This window comes from Crocodylus porosus, unplaced genomic scaffold (genome assembly GCF_001723895.1).
Source record: "Crocodylus porosus isolate Cpor-Errol unplaced genomic scaffold, CroPor_comp1, whole genome shotgun sequence".
In the NCBI taxonomy this organism is placed as follows: Eukaryota; Metazoa; Chordata; order Crocodylia; family Crocodylidae; genus Crocodylus; species Crocodylus porosus.
This window is the reverse complement of record NW_017728951.1, coordinates 28,752,003-28,769,166: the sequence shown is the minus strand read 5'-3', so window position 1 is coordinate 28,769,166 and position 17,164 is coordinate 28,752,003. Positions and strand designations below refer to the sequence as shown.

At 44.3% G+C, this 17,164-nt stretch overlaps 2 protein-coding genes across 14 annotated transcripts in view; one reads left to right on the top strand and one right to left on the bottom strand.

The window, feature by feature from the left end:
- Window positions 1–17,164, top strand: part of DNTT (DNA nucleotidylexotransferase) — a 332,847-nt gene that overhangs the window by 7,859 nt on the left and 307,824 nt on the right. The window lies entirely within an intron of this gene.
- The window catches only part of BLNK (B-cell linker), a 160,705-nt gene that overhangs the window by 115,375 nt on the left and 28,166 nt on the right, over window positions 1–17,164 (bottom strand). Inside the window, exon 1 of one of the 6 annotated variants that reach the window (XM_019555827.1) lies at window positions 71–76. The exons of the other annotated variants lie outside the window; for them this stretch is intronic. The gene's annotated coding sequence lies outside the window, so the exon portion shown is untranslated. Of the gene's footprint in view, window positions 1–70; window positions 77–17,164 lie in introns of those variants that run through there. 6 annotated transcript variants of the gene reach the window in all.

Genomic DNA, 17,164 nt, shown 5'->3' with positions numbered 1-17,164 from the left:
TGTTCAATTTCTTTATAAGCGATTTGGACGATGGGGTGAAAAGCAACCTGTTTAAATTTGCTGATGATACCAAAAATTGGGGTGAGGTGAGCATGCTAGTAGGGAGGGAAAGACTGCAGCAAGACCTGGATAGGTTACATGGGTGGGCTAGCAAAAACAGGATGCGTTTCAATACTGACAAGTGCAGGGTGCTCCACTTGGGCAGTAATAACCAGCAGCACACTTATAATTCCAGTATTGAAATGCATCCTGTGTTTGCTAGCCCACCCCTGTAACCAATCCAGGTCTTGCTACAGTCTTTCCCTCCCTACTAGCATGCTCACCTCACCCCAAATTGGAATCATTATTGACTCCAAGATGAACATGGGCCGACAATGCGAGGCCACGGTTGGAAGGGCTAACCGCACCTTGTCGTGCATCCACAGGTGCATCTGTAGCAGGGCCAAGGAGGTGATCCTCCCCCTCAATGCAACACTGGTCAGGCCACAGCTGGAGTACAGCATCCAGTTCTGTGCGCCACACTTCAAGAGGGATGTGGACAACATTGAGAAGGTCCAGAGGAGGGCCACTCGCATGATCCAGGGACAACAGGGCAGACCCTACAACGAGACACTGCAGGACCTGAACCTGTTCAGCCTTCACAAGAGAAGGCTGAGGGGGGACCTGGTGATCGTCCATAAACTCACTAGGGGGGACCAGAAGGGTTTGGGAGAGACTTTGTTTCCCCTAGTGCCCCCTGGCATAACAAGGAATAACAGCCACAAGTTATTAGAGAGTAGATTTAGATTAGACATCCGCAAGAACTGCTTCACAGTCAGGGCAGCTAGGAGCTGGAACCAACTTCCAAGGAAAGTGGTGCTGGCCCCTACCCTGGGGGTCTCTAAGAGGAGGCTTGATGACTACCTGGCTGGTATCATTTGAGCCCAGTTTTTTCTCCTGCCCAGGCAGGGGGTTGGACTTGAAGATCTACAAGGTCCCTTCCGGCCCTACTTCTATGATTCTATGATTCTTTATATACCTAGTTGTTAATCACTCCTCTTTCACCAAAAAAACAGTATTCAATTTGATCAGATATTGCATATGAAAATCCCTAAGGCAAAACTGCATGTAAATTGCAACTGATAGTTTTTCTTTTCTTCAGCCATCATCCTCAGCAAATATCATTTAATTTGGGAGCATATTAGTGCCTCAAAGAACTGCATGAAGTCATGGCAGATTCACTGAGATGTCAGCTAATACTACAGGTGAAACAACCAAGGAGAAAATTCTCTCTTTTAATCTATCTTTCTCAGATGTACATGTAGAAATGACATTTGGCTCTGAACTTTACCCATGTTTGGCATTAGCAGATTAAGATTTATCAGGGCGCTGGGCAAACAGAAAATTGGAGGCTCCCCATACCCCTTTGGAGGCTCCCCCTACCCTAATAGAACCCCCCACCCAATTCAGCTGCCATTAGAGACAACCTGCAGTGGCTGTTCTCCAATGTGTGGGGTGCAGGGAGTGGGGCTGGGATCAGGCCTGGGCTGGTGGTGGTGGCAGCGCAGGCAGAGGCTGCAGGCTGGGCCAGGTTCCCTGAGACCGAACTGCCCTGGCCCTTCGCCTGCCCTGCGGCTGAGCTGTGCTACTCTCTGGAGTGCGCTGGGCTGTGCCTCATGATCCTCAACACCTCACCAGCTGCCCCTGGATTGGGACCTCCTGGGATTGGGGCCCCCTGCATCGGGGCACTGTCGCTGGGATTGGGACCCCTCTCATCGGTAGCATTAGAGATTATTCCCAGGGGGCCCCTGATTGGCAGGGGCTCCACAGGCCCAGGCATTAATGCTCCGCTGATGTCTGGGAATGTTTTGGACTCAGTTTGGTCCCTTCAACTGAGGTTTGAAGTTCTACTCTAAACTCTTTCAAAGTTTGAGGGGATTGTAATTTGTGGTTCCAGCTGATGCCCATCTCTTCTTCGCTTGCTTGGCATGTTCACCTTTTGTAGGTGAACATGCTGTATACACTGCTGATCATAGCTCAAGGTTGCAGCTATCTGGCTGCCCAACTTCTGAGTGGCTGGGCTCTGCAATGCTGCGCCCCCTAAGCCCCTCAGATATGGGCTCTCTCAGTCCCACCAGCTGTATGGTGCCACTTTGCTCCTAGGGGCTTGGACAGGGGAAGGAAGCAGAAGCTGGAGGAGGGAGGAGGGAGCCTGGAGACTCAGGCAGAAGCAGCAGGATGGGGAGAGTAGCACCTGGACTAGGACCCAGAGGGTAGGCAGGGAGGAAGGGGGGGAGGTGTCAAGTTAACCCCTTGGGGATCAGATGTCACCTGCAGGCGGCCAGTTGGACAGCACTTATTTAGAATAAAGTACAAGACACCATGCAGACTCAGAATTCATGAAATTACATGATAGTTTGTGGGAAAAGATGACTCATTCTCCCAAGTTTTCATTATTTACTGCTTCTATTGTTGCAAGTTTTAGAGCTTATAATATGTATTGGTTGTGACTCACACCAGCAAGGTTTGGAACATACTGCAAATGAATGTGAATGGCAAAGAAGTTAAAATAATTTCTTTCCTGGAAGGAGTTCAGATGAAGACTGCACAATGAGGAACTACAGAGAGAAACTGGAGACTTTTGTCAAAAGACTTCATGGTAAAGTGTCAGTGAGCCTTTAAACAGGGTAAATCAATACCATATTATCCTTAATACAGACTTAAAAAAAGTGAACCCTTCCCCCACAACCCCAAACAGGTCAGGTCAGTGTCCAGGTTTTAATTTTTCACAACAGGAGCTTGGTGTTTTAGCTATTACATAAAACAGCAATGTTATGAGTAGTGACTGGTGCTGTGAAAGCAAACAGCTTTTAGTTCTCATTAGTTACACAAGATAATGAAAATAGTTCATTAGGGTAAATGTGTTTTAATTACCATTTTATATTTGTTAGTTATTAGGATATGCTTTTCATGCCATTAATGAAAAATGAACATGAAATAATTGTTTCATTATGGGGTCAAATTTACTACCAAGAAATAAGAATGTGTAACTAGTTTTGCTGTCACCCTTATGGTGGAGTTTGTGGATTCTTGCCTTTTGTTACTGTTAGTTACACAAAGCAGTGGAATGAACAGAAATTGGTTATCATACAATGTAAGGAGAAATACAGGTTTGGTAGAAATGCGTCTCATAGGCAAACTAAATAAGATATATATACAGTATAAGCTTTTTGTGAACTTGAGTTCACTTCATCGGATGTTGTGAAAGGACAGCATAGAGAAGTGTATAAACTGGAGTGAGTGATTTGAAATGTATCTCTGAAATAGTTTTCCCTGTCATTACAAATGTGTACTGTGATTTCTTTCCCCCTAGACAGCATTTTCACCGAAGAATAATTATTGAACCCTACGGATAATGTCTTAATGATTCTCTGCTTTAACAGTTTACTATTGCTTTTTTGTTTCCTCCCTGCTTCTTCATTCTCCTGACCTCCTTTTCTTCCCTACTAAGGTAGCAGGGAGAGCTAAAGTAAGTAGTTTATCAAAACAAAGTTTATATGAGGAACACAAGCTCCCTCTAGCCGCTTGAAGTAGCAAGGCAGGCAAAGTTCTTTGGGTAAATCCGGTATATTTTATTAGACCAACTCAAAAAGAAGAATTTTTCCAACTATTTGAGTTTGTCTAAAAAAAATCAGATTTACCCAAAGAACCTTATCTGCCTATGTCCTTAGACCAACACAGCTACAACCTCCTATACCCTGAAGTAGCAAGCACACTTTATTCTGTGTGTGGAAGGTTCATAAGTCCCCTGCCCACTGTGGTTGCCAGAAGCCCTAGGAGTGGGCATTTCTTAGCTTAAACTTCCACTGTTTGCCTGGGGTTCAGGAATTCCTAGCTGAGAACTTATTGAGGGGTGTTTTGTTTGGTCAGTTCCTAAAAGTTCAGATGTCCCTGAAGAGGGGTTATTTGGGATGGCGTGTTTTTCCAAATGGAGCTGTTCTTCAGCTATGTGTTTGGCTCATTTTCAACAGCACTGGTATACTAGCATGCCCATGGAGAAGCAGCTTACTAAGCACATGTACCACCTGAAAGTGACAGCAGGTACAGGCTGCACTTGAGAAGAATAGTATACATCTACTGGAAGCTTGTGAAAGGCCGGTCATTGTTTGGGAGTAGGTGGTAGGGATTCTCATGACTCTGCTTTGTAAACATAGTGCACTTCTTGTAAGGTCTCAGCACCTGAGCCCTGAGTGATGTCTTTATGCTGCTGTCCTTGCTATGACCTGACAGTACTGTGAGTTCTGGCCTTTTCTGTGGCTAAATGGCTATCGGAACTTAATCCTCAGGGTCTTCTGATTTGATGAATCCACAAATAGAGGGGTGAACTCTGGCTTTTTGGTGAGGTGTCTGACATAATTGGAGTTTCTTGGGTCCATTTTGGAATCCTAGCTTCTAAAAATGCATACATCATGCTGATGGGATCAATAGGTATGACTAAAGGGTGAGAGGTACCTGTCATGCCATGTTGTTCCCCTGTTCTACATCAGAAAATCATAAAGGCTCAAACAATTATTCAAACATAATATTCTCATGCATTAGTGTCCAGAAGGGCAGATAAGACTGGATAGTCACAGTGAAAAGTAAATTTTCTGCTGCATAAGTAGCAATATTATTTTATTGTGGTCCACATAAATGTGAGTCCCTAGTTCTTTTTAAGACTATAACTGCTCAGAACCAGAGGTGCACAGATATATAGGTCTGATATCAGATTGGCACTGATATAAAGAAAATTGACTGCATCAGAAATCAGCCTGATGTAGCCGATAATTTGGCTGATACATGCCCATGTGTGCATGCAGCTGTTAGTGCAGCATGTGGGCAGTGAGAAGCACAGCTTGGCAGCTTGGAGAGCTGCGTGCAGGTGGTAAGTCTGTTGTGGTGGAAAGGGGGTGGGGAAGGAAGGGGCATTGGGGGGGCAGGCAGATCAGTGCCCCCTGCAGTGAAGGAGGGAGTGGGGTTGGGGCTGGGGCAGCTGCTGCCCAGCTGGGGTGGAACATGGCACCAGATGGAGCCACAGCTAATCTGGAGGGCATGGGAAAGGAGGGCGGGTGGGCAGCTCCCACTGCTGCATGCACCCCAGGAAGGCATGGGGGGGTGTGCCCCCAGATCTGCATGGGTTGGGGCAGGGTAGGCTGCAGCTGCAGCTGCAGGCTGTGACTGAGGTAGTGCCAGGCTCTTCCTGGCAGGGGTTGAGCTGGGCTGCACTTGGGCTGGGCACCAGCAACGCTGGGAGGGGGTTATGGGTGGGGCTGCAGCCATCCCAAATTTCACTGTAGCTCTACACCGTAGTCCCACCTCTCAGTGCTGCCACCCCTCACCCCGAGCATAGCCTGGACCAACCCCCTCCAGGAAGAGCCCAGCATAGCCTCTGCTGCAGCTGCAGCCCACCCTGCCCACCCTGTGCAGATCCAGGGGGCACATACCCACCTATACCCTTCTGGGGTGCATGCAGCAGCAGGAGCTGCCACCTCCTCCCCGTGCCCCCCAGATGAGCCAGAACTCTGCCCCATGCCCTGCTGCCCCACAGCTAGACAGTGCCTGCCCAAGCCCCAGCCCCACTCCCTCCCTCACTGAGGGGGGCGTTGAACTGCCCACCCCATGCCCCTTCCCTCCCCTCCCCTCCCCTCCCCTTGCCTTCCACCACAACAGCTGGACGGAGCTGTGTTGGAAATCAGATTGGTATTGGCTGATACGCCTCCTTAAAAATCAGCTATCAGTATTGGCTCCCAAATCTCTATTGGTTCACCTCTACTTAGAACATGTCAAGACTCCAGATCTCAAAACACCTAGTTTCTACCTCAGTTAGTGAATAATGTGGCAAATCATGAGCTATAACTGATACACTGCAATGGAATTATGCTGGGAAGGACGTGGAAAAATGGGTCAATATGCTGGATGAAGGGGAAGACTAGATTTGCTCAATCATGCCTGGTTGATGTAAATGAGGCACAGTATATAGAATATATCACATGGGTTGTATAGATAGACTTATTCACTTGGTGAGCTTGCTACAGTTTGCCTGCTACTGGTGAAAAGCCCCACAGTAAGAGACAACCACGAGGAATCTATTTGTAGATGGATTAGATATTCCATATCTGATTGCTGGATATATAGAAATAAATAAAACTGGTCAATATGCAGGAAGCTAGCAGAAATAACATTAGAGAAGTTATAAATTTATAATGGACCAGGCTAATGGTGGTCAAAGTTTTGGCCGCATGGGGCAGATGAGTGGTGTGGGACTGGTCCATGGGCGTGGTTCAAGCCCAGCACTACCTGTGCCTAGCCCTGTGTGGTGGGATCAGGCTCTAGGGCTCTATGCTGCCCCTGTCCATCACCATGCACCCCTCTGTCCCTACCCAGTTCCATGTTGCCCTGTGCCTTACCAAGCACACAGGCCCATGGCCTGTGGGGCTCCTCATGGACATGTGTGGAGCTCTGGGGGCTGGATCTGGTCTGTAAGCTGGGGGTCAAGCACCACCCAACTAAGATAAAAAGTATGTCTGCTGACAGAATTGTGAATTTGTTCTACATCCTCAGAAGACATATGACCTTTCTTGGTGGAAAATGGCAATTACTGCAGTCTTACTCAGTATGAATACTAAATATGACCCACCAAGAATAATATCTGGACTCTGTGGGGATATGGTAGAGATGTATGGTGAAAGATGTCGATGTGTTTCATACATGGTCATGCATAGACTAAAATTTGCAGTGGTAATTTCTTGATCCCTTTTCCTTAGGTGAAGGAAAATGGTGCAGTTTAGGGAAGGTGGGAGAAGAGAGTGTAACTCTCCCTAACTCATTGGCTGGCTCCAATCCCCTGCAGGGACTAACAGTGGCAGAAGACCCTTTAACAAAATGGCAGCCCACCCCAGGTGCAGCCACTGATTGATAAGCTGGGTGTGGAAGCAGAGGTCAGATAACCCATAGTGAGTACTAGAGGCCTTCTAAAATTGGGGCTGTGGTTGATGTCCGAGGAGAGTGGGGTCTGATTGTTCATGGTGACCTGCAGCTGCTGCACTTTGCTTGCTCTGCAGTGCTCCCTCGCTGGGCTGATTTTGCCTTAAAGGGACAGAGAGCCCCAGGCTCTCTTTTAAAATGGTATAAGTGGGCCAAGGCTTGGCCATGAGCTCTGAGAAGCTAGGAGGCTGCAAGCAGCTCCTGGGGTGGGCACTGCTAGCAATTGAAGGACTGTGGTGGGTGGCAGAAAAGGCTGAGGGCACAAGCTCAGAGTCCCTGAAAAGTGAGACAGGGGCTGAGGGGCCTGGGAGCTTAGGGGCCTGGGACAGTAGACCCTGGGCTGGAGGTCTCAGCCAGAATAAAGAGGGCCAAGGTCAGGGGCTGTGGCCAAAGACAAGGATTTAGGACCTGAAGCAAAACCCCCTGATCTCTAGGGACAGCTTCCCAGTCTAGTTATAATATCAAAGCATGACAGGTGAGATGACAAGGCGGGACCTTGAAAGGCAATGAGTGAGGCAGGATCCAGGCAGCTGCTACGTGGGGGACTTGGCCACCCCAGGGTCTGACTTGCTATGGAGAGGAAGAAAGATAAAAAAATTACTATCCTTGGAATTAAGACTAACATGTTGTCGCTCTTATTCAATAACCCAATGTTTTTGCCTGTAAAACTGGGAAAACAAAGGAATATATCTATATGGTAAAAGTCACTGATTTATTGATGTATGCATTTACTTCAAAGAGTATAACTCTGACATCTAGTGGTAAAAATAGGACACGTGTATAAAATGGAGTTCTACAGCAAAGCAGATTCACCAGCTGTAACTATACTACAAGAAAGCTTAGCCACAGTCTTGCCTCAATCAGACTGCCTTCTCTTCTGCCTTAAATTGAAAAAGTCCTGGGAGCTGGGCAGCTGGACTGATGGTGAGCTGGGGAGTTAGGCAGCCACAGGAGAGTCATGGGAGAGCATGCAACTGTGGAAGAGCTTCCAGAGAACTGGGCAGCCGCAGGGCAGACTTGGCAGTGCCTAGCCATGCCCATGCTTCCCAGCACTCTAGTGGCAAGTCAGAGCTATGCAGGACAGAGAGGGCATTAACTCTTAATATGTGACTGCTCACAGAAGATTATAACTTTAATACCACGTAACATCCCATACAGTTAGTACATGCAAATTGTAACATCAACTCACACCCTTAGACAAGTCCACTATGGCCTGATTCAACAAACCATTAAGTGTGTAAGTGCCTGTTAAAGAGCCTTTACTACATGTGAAAGTTAAGCTTATGTGTAAGAGCTTTGCTGAGTCAGGGCCTATGAATATTCCTGTGCCGCAGCTTCCAATCTGTACATTTATAGTGATGATACTTTTTCTTCTACCTATTGTCTGGTGTTGTCTGTGTAGATGTTAAGCTCTTTGAGATGAATGAATTTTTCCGTTGTTCATACAGTGTCTACCATGACAGAGAAGTCACTTGATTGTGGGCAAAGCCTTTAGATGCTGTCATACAAATAACCTTTAAACTAACAGAAAATAATAAATGGAACAAAACAAATGATATATAAATGGTAAATGAAATATTATTAGATAATTAAATATATGGATCCAATATCTACTTTTAAACTGGTGGAAGGGAAGAGTTGAAAAACACCTATGATACCATCTATTTTACTTTTTTCATTTTCCAGATAATGAGATCATCGTACTAAGCAAGTAGTCCTTAGTGGCTCAATGTCTAGCTGGGACTAGGTATCAAGTGGACTTCCCCAGGGGTCTGTCCTGGGTCTGGTATTATTCAGCATCTTCATTCATGATTTGGATGGTGGGATTAAGTGCACATTTAGTAGATTTGCAGATGACACTGATTGGGCTGGAATGATGGACACTCCAGAGGGGAGGGCCAGGTGCATAGCCTGGTAGTATGGTGGAGGCCATAACTATGTTTAAAATTTATTCCAGACATGTTCAGAAGTCACACTGACCTTGCCAATGCTGAATATCGGATACTATGCCATGATTAGTTTATCCCTGGTTCAGCTCCATCAGTGCTAACAATGGTAGAAGTATTGGTATAGACAGTCAGGACTTGCAGTAGAGATGATATCTTTTATTAGACCAACAAGATTTTTGCAAAAAAAAAAGTTTAATTGCAAGCTTTTGGGCACAAACACCCTTCATCAAGCACTGGAGAAAAGGTTGTAAAAGTTCTCCTGGGTAGAAATGAAAGTTCATATTTTATAGCATTCCTATGAAATATGAACTTTCATTTCTACCCAGGAGAACTTTTACAACCTTTTCTCCAATGCCTAATGAAGGGTGTTTGTAGCCAAAAGCTTGCAATTAATTTTTTTTTGTGAAAAAATGTTGTTGGTCTAATAAAAGATATCATCTCTTCTGTGAGTCCTTGATTGTCTTTTCCTCTGGACCAATACGGCTACAACCTGGATACCTGGTATAGACAGTGGTATTCAGCCTTTGTGGGGCTGGATGGCAGTGCCCAACCTTCTTCAGCCAGATCCGGCTGGTGGACCCAATCCAGCACCCAGAGCATCCATGGCAGGGCTCTATCCAGCCACACAGAAGTGGATGGGGACAGCCTGGTTCTATCCATCTACATGGGAAAAGGAGGCATGATCCTGACCTGGCCCTGTACCATGGTGTCATGGCTCAGGCCTAACCTGGCCATATGGAGGGAAGGGGTGTGGCCCAGCCTCGAACCAGCCATGCAGGGAGTGGGAGCCTGGCCCCACAGGAGGAAGCAGGCATCATTCAGCTCCAACTTGGCCAGATGGAGAGAAGGGGCTATGGCTCAGCCCTGAACCAGCTACACAAGGGGATGGGGTGCAACCCAGCCCTGTGGGGACAAAGGGGCACAGCCTGATCCCAACCAGGCCACTTGGAGGGTAGAGGGTTGTGGCCTATCCCCAGGGTGGCTGTGTGGTGGGGGGATCATAGCCCAGCTCTTACCTGCTGAATCCCAAGGGGCTTAGGGTTTTGACAACAGGGAGGGTGCTGGCTTTAACTGCTACTGGTCCCCCACTGCCAAATTTTCTGACCTATGGGGAGATCAGCAGGTTGGACTCCAAGGCTTCATGGGCCCTATTGGCCCATGGGCTAGAGGTTGAATACCCCTGATATAATCTAGTATTTCTCAACCTTTTTAGACGCAAGGCACCGTCCGTGACTCTTGTGAATTGAGCAGCACCCCATTTCCAAAACTAGCTTATGTATTAAAGTGCTTACCTCCTTGCAGAGGCGCTGAGCAGTAGGGGGTGGGGCAGGGACTAAGCCTCCTTTTTGTTCAGCTCTTCATACCCTGTGGCACCCTTCAAAGGATCTTGTGGCTGGGAATCACTCCCATAAACTGTGGAACTGTTTATTTCACTGTCATGTAACTAACCTGAAATTGGTGTGACGTGGTGGTAACAATGTCTGTACTTCACCCACATTAGAGATCTGATTGTACTCAGAGCCAATATAGCTGCACTGGCATGAGACCAGCAATGGGAGAAATGCAGGAAATGTTTGTTATGAACAAAGCTATTGAGGAGGGGCTTCCTGAGTTCACTGTGGCCCTACTATCAATCAGCAGAAATTGTTGCTCATACATATTTTTTTCTGGAGAAAAATAGTTTAATTGTTTTCTCTGGGGGCTGTGTCCAAGCAGTACAAGACCCCAGCACATGGCTAGATTACCACCTATTCTGCAAGAAGGAATGGTGTTTTCACCATGCCAGGAACAACAGCATTTATTTTTTTCTAATGTAAATGGAGATTTTCTTATTGCTAGAACATATTTTTCATTTTCCCTTTTAAGAGTCAAGATCATTGAGTAGCTGTTTATTTTTTCACAGGTAATCCCATTTACTAAATGTTGATCCATCACAATGTTGTTCTTATCATGCATCATTCCTTACAGCAAAGAGATTCTCCTACATTATATTTCCCACTGATGTGATTGGTGGATTATCATGAAATAGCTTCCATGTTAAGAAGTCACTTGGTTATCTTAGGGTCTTGTGGTTTGCATTTTTGATGTATGTAGCACTTTAAGATTTGCCAGTCAGCAAATCTAGCAGTGAATCAAAGCTTAAAGTAATTTAAATATTCTCCTCTTACATATGCCATGAGTAGGCCGTGGTCAGTGATAGATTTGTTTGTGCACTGGTAAGCAAAATGCAGGCTTTTCCTTCCTGTATCACAGAAGCTGTCAACACACCCAGCTCAGAGACTTTCTTGTATGTGTACTATCATACTTCACAAACCGCAGCTGACTGAATGGTACCCTAGCTGCCCATTGGATTGGAACAACTAGGAGTAAAATTTAAATTGTAGCATAAAACTTTCTCTTGAGAGTTTGAAACAGAGGAAAGTTCATGCTTTATCCTGGAACATCTGGTGCCTCTATTAGTCTCTTAGCTACAATCCCAGATACAGAGTACAACAGGAAATCCAAAGCTGCTTCAAAATCACATTATCTCCCTGCCTACAACATGGTGGTTTGTGGGCCGAGTTCAATGTCTGCATACTCTTATTGGAAGAAGGAAAGAAAAGGAACTTCCAGATTAGTTACAGTAACATACTATAGTGCGTGTTTAAGCAAAACGAAACCCATGGCGATGCTGGAAAAAAAAAAAAGTCATCACAGAGAGGAATTGTACTTGTGACCAACAGAAATACAGCATCAGCAATAAATAAATAAAAGAACCCCAGCCTCCCACACCAGAGCCCTGATGCTCATATGGAGAGTAGGAGTGTGAGAGTTTTTTAAACTGGCTGAAACATTTCCAGTGAAACAGATTTCTATCTGAAGCTGTAATCAATGTAATCAAACTGTTTTGCAGAAATTAATTAATCAACAATTGTAAGGAAAAATTATAGAAATGCTTGGCTCTGACAAGGCAGTAACACTTTGTTTTTTTATAGAATTAGATAAAAGTAAAATGAAGCAACAATAACTTTCCTTTGATAATTTTAATATGATTTTTAAAAATATTATTTTAATATCGTGGGACCATTTGTCATTCCATTCTTGTTCAGGAGAAGAGAAAGTTTTGAAAAGTCCAGGTTTCACAGAGTGGAAAAGCTAGGTCTGGAAACTGGCTACCAGGACATATCATGGACATTTGATAGCCTGTATCCATAACTGCAGGGAGCTGTTACTGCCTCAGAGAAGCAAGACTGGGCTCCATCAGTATTTGAACAGAACCTCCCTGGGTGAAGTACAGGAAGGGACATGGGTGCTTAAGTGACACTTGACTGAAGCAGCCTGGTACCAGTGGGCATTGTGCTTCTCAGAATATTGGCTGCACATTTGTGGTGATGATATTTGACATGATGGATATTCTATTAGATCCCCTTCCACTCAAACTCTGTACCAGGACCTTACAAGATCTGGAGTTACAGCCTCATTCTCAAGGTCTGAGTCTTACCAATAACTGTACTTACATTCTTGCAAAGCAGATATCACCCCATTCTGGGGGGCTGGTTTATTAAAGCAACCTTCCAGGTAGAACATCATCTTAAAGCATCACAACTTTTCTCCTTTACATCATAGTTCTTTTATTTCCTTCCTTCCCTCTATGAAAACATGGTATTGTTGCTTGACTGTTATACTCTGCTTGTTATCAGGACTTTCTGCTGTTGATAGTTCCAGCCAGGTTTTTTCCATCTAGCCGTGGCAGAGAGCTCTGACCATGAAACTCTATTAGAACCTTTTTTTCTCTTTGTGGGTCTTCCCTCTATGGGGCTGAGCAGGCTTGTTTTTATTGGCCTCAGACCCCTTCTTGAGTGAAGCAATCTTAAGTGTCCTGTGACACTTTTCTATGCTAAAAAAAACCACCTTCTGTACCCATGACTAGTGGAAGGTCTAATTTGCATGCTGAGGAGCCTGAAGAAGGCAAATTTAAAAGTGTGGGGTTTTAATTATAGGTATCTGCTTTGCTTCTGGCATTAATGGAACAGTGTCAGCTGGGAGATCACAAACATGCTCATCTCTCTTTGGAAGAAACTGTGCAGTGCTGTACACAACAAAGGATTTTTCTTTATTCCCTGAGCATTACAATTTTGCATTATCAGCAGAGGAGGCAGGCTGATATTATAACAGGGGACTGCACAGTGTAAGGCCATTCTCAAGTCAGTGATTGAAGAGGCTGTGAATGCCTCTTCTGACTTGTAGAGAATAATATCATGCTCATCCTCAAATGCTGATGCATAAGGCAAGTAGCTGAATGCAGAAGCATTGTAGGAACCCCAGTCTAGCCAGAGTATGAACAACCTTTCAGGCCCCTCTTCAACACACTTAGCCCCTGCTGGCCAAGGGCCTGGGAACTGCACAAAACTACTCCCTGCTGACACTGCCTGCAAGAGCAGCTGCTTTCCGCTGCCCTGAATCTGGACAATAATAATAATAATAATACGAAATCTCTGCTGGGAAGTAGCTAGGTAGGAAAAAACTGCAGAAGTGTGAGAATTGTCTCACCTCCCAAACCAAACATGATACCATGAAGTTCCCTAATTTGGCAACTGCCGCTCTTCCATCCAAATCACATTTTAACCAACGTCTAAGCTTGATTTGAAAGTTCTGGTTGGAGATATAATGACACACTGATGACTTCCCTCCTCCCCCACACAAGTACTCCCACTGGGTTTGGGTTAAATGTTACATTTACTTAAATTCCATCTGCAAGTTAAATTGATTTGAATAGTATTCTCATGTTGTGTCTTGTGATAATGCTGTGTAATGAAAATAGGTTTTGCATTCTCTCCTCCTTACTATTTACGCTGTATATTGCAGAAGTGCCAGTCTGTTTCCTGGTGCCTGCATTTCAGTGGTGGGTAAAACAACTTCTGAAAACAGAGATATGCAAGAATTTAAAATGCTTGCAATCATTCCAAATGAAAGGAATTAGAGGTTGGGTTTATTATGCTGCAGGAAAATGAAGACTCTTGTTGTAAAGAATATGTGCAGTAGACATGTTGCTGTCAGGCCCCTGAACTTCCTTGTCTTTCACAATTCAGAAGCTAACTGACCACCACTTGAACACAATGCTATTTTTGGTTTCTGGACAAATTAAAAAAAGCATGAAGGTTCAACTACATACGACTTCCTTTTGTTTCCACTTTTGAGTTATATTATTTTGATAGGTAGTCAGATATTCTCTTAAGAAACTGAGGCTATAGCTATACTGCAGGCACAGAACTAGTTACTTCAGGTACTTGTCTAGCTATGACAGCAGAGAGCTCAGCATGAGCTAATTTATCCTGCTGAGAAACTCACCATTCAGTTCTTTGAATGCATCTTAGATATATGCATCTAGGACTGAGTTTGGTCTGCAGGTCCTGTTTTCAAATCTCTTTTTTTTTCTGACTGAAAGGCAGTTTGTAAATGTAACATTTATTTTGTGTCATATCAGAATGCTGATTTGCTATGGGTTTAAATAAAATCATATCTGCTTCAAAACAATGCAATAACTGATGTGTTTGTTAAAATGTCTGGTACTAATGGCCATGTTGGATGATAGATCATTATAAAGAAACCTACAAAGGCAACGAGAAACAAATGAAAGCTTTAGTTTCTGTGAACAGAGGGACAAAAGTATCAGTTAGAAAGCATTAAGAAAAGAGAATAAGTTGTCTTTGGAAGACATGAACCTCACTCTTATTTGTGCCTGTGAGTACCCAGGCACAAAGATTCCCAAAGATTTGTGCCTGTTAGCAGTATAACTTTTGATTGTTTACCTGGGTATCTGTACTGGTTTATTTCACGTATTTGTATTGTAGTAGCCCCTAGGAGCCAGTATGGTATCAAGGCATCACTTTATGAGCCACTACACAAATGCTGAAGATGGTCCCCCCTGTACGTATTCTCGCAAGTAATTATTGTTCGAGATTTCAGCCCAGAAGAAGCTTCACAGCAAAGATCATCTGCCTGAACCTCTGAGGTACGCTAAATATGTTTGTAAGAACCCTACAATACTCTGAATCTTCAAAACAAACATGCAAGTTTATATTTGACATGAACCAGTTAAGAAAATTCAGAACTGTATTTAAACTCCACAGAGGTCTGGGCTGTTCAAATACGTGTTTTAGTTTGAGTCTACCCTTACTATATGCTGTACTGCTTGTATGCTCTTTGATAGTATATGTTGATGGTAGCTTTTGCTGGCCCTTGTTTGAAATTATCTGTAGATGCAAGGACTGAATTGTATAGATCATCCCAAGTGCCAATGAATGTTTTACTCTTCCGAATATCAGTATGTATTGTACTATTTTTAGAGGAAAAAAATGTATGGGCATTTTTCTTATGCCTTTGCCTATGTGGCCAGAGTGCATTATTTACTAAGTGCAGGTCTTTAGAGTGAAAGACATTACAGAATATTTTTCAAAATTCCCTACAAATCATCTAAAATTCTTTTGTATACTTCAAGGTTTTGCTGATATCTTGTGTTTGGATATCTGGATGCTGTTAGGTGCAAACATTGTATAAGGAATCCCAGATGTCTAATGAGAGAGAACAATTATTTCTTGCTTTGGTAGTTCACAAAGCACTGAAGTTTGTATCTCAGTGTAGAAATAAAGAGCTGAGCAATGGATTGGTGGCTAGTGTCACTTTAAATGTCTATTCTTAATTGGATCATTGGAGAGGAGAGGAGGAGAAGCCAGGCTCTTTTCAGGGAAAAATGGTGGTATGAAAGCTGTTTAAGGTTTTGGAATGTTAAAAGATGAGCTGAAATGCATTAATTGGCAAAGTGCAAATGATATGGGAATGCATGTAAGAATACTTATTTTGGCACAAAAGAGACTATTTCCATGTTCACAGTTTCAAGTGACCCCTACTTTGGAGTGCTTTTGTAAGAGAGAATCACCATTTTCCTTATATAAAACAATTGAATGCACAGTGAATCACTTATTCTGTATGTTCAGCTCTCTGTTTCACTGGGTACAGAGGTTGCTGTTTAAAATTTAACAAATGGTTTTTCAGGCAAGAAAAAGTCCAGCATGAATAGTGTGTTATGCTATCTCCTTGCAAAGACAAAGTTAAGATTTTAATGATGACTGACTACTACATGCTAGTGCACATATGCATTCTACAAGATTTTGTATGTATTCACTAAAATCAAGGGGCAGTAACCAAAACAACCCCCAGATCCTATGTTCTGTACTACTGATCTTGAAAGACTGGATAAATATAAAATGAAGAGAACAGATAGAAAGAAGATGAGTCTTGGTAAGGGTCAGCTAGTTAAATGTTGTTTAATACTGGATACTCTGCGTGTGCATATGTTTACCAGTTGTATTAAAAAAGCATATGTAGCAACTTGCATAAGGATATGCAGCGACTGGTGCCTCTGGAGTCTGGGGGGGCACCAGATTGCCGACTGGAGGGGGGGGTCCCCCAGCGGCCAATCGCTGAACTGGTTGGGTGGCAGCCAATTGCCGAGCCAGTGGTGAAACTAGTGAAACCGGAAGTGCACCTCTGTTAGCACTTCTGGTTTTGCGGCTGGCGCTTCCAGGGGGTGCACAGTCAATCTTAGGGGGTGCACGTGCACCCGCATGCACCCCCTATGGATTGCCATTGTCAACAAGAATCCAGTATTCTCTCAGTCACACTAAGGAAAAGAATCTATACATTTGAAAGATCCAATCGATTTCAGTTAAAACAGTTCTTATTAAACTATTTAATAGATGGCTAGCTATTATTAAATACTTACCAAATCCTCCATTATTTTTTCACAGATTCACAGAAGTTTAGGGCATTAGAGACTTCTTTCCAGTAGGAATAATGTCATCCCTTCACCTATAGGGTTCTACTCCTTAGAGTTTCATGGCAAATATCAGCATTCTTGTACAATGAAAATATGAAATTTCAGTGTAGTGTTAAAATAGGGTTACTATATTTCCAGCATCAAAAAAGAGGACATCTGGGAGGGGGAGGAGGAAGCAGGGAGGGGCATATGATTGGGGGGAGGCAGTGATATGCCAGTGCCCTGCCTCTGCCCCTCACTCCTAAGCCCCTCTTCCCCAGTCCCCCTCACTCCCAACTCACAGTCCTCTGCTCCCCCAGTGCCCATCACTCCTGACCTGCAGCCCCCTGGCCACCCAGTGCCCCTCACTCCCAACCCGCAGTCCCCTGCCCCTCAGCCCTGCTGGTGCCCTTCACTC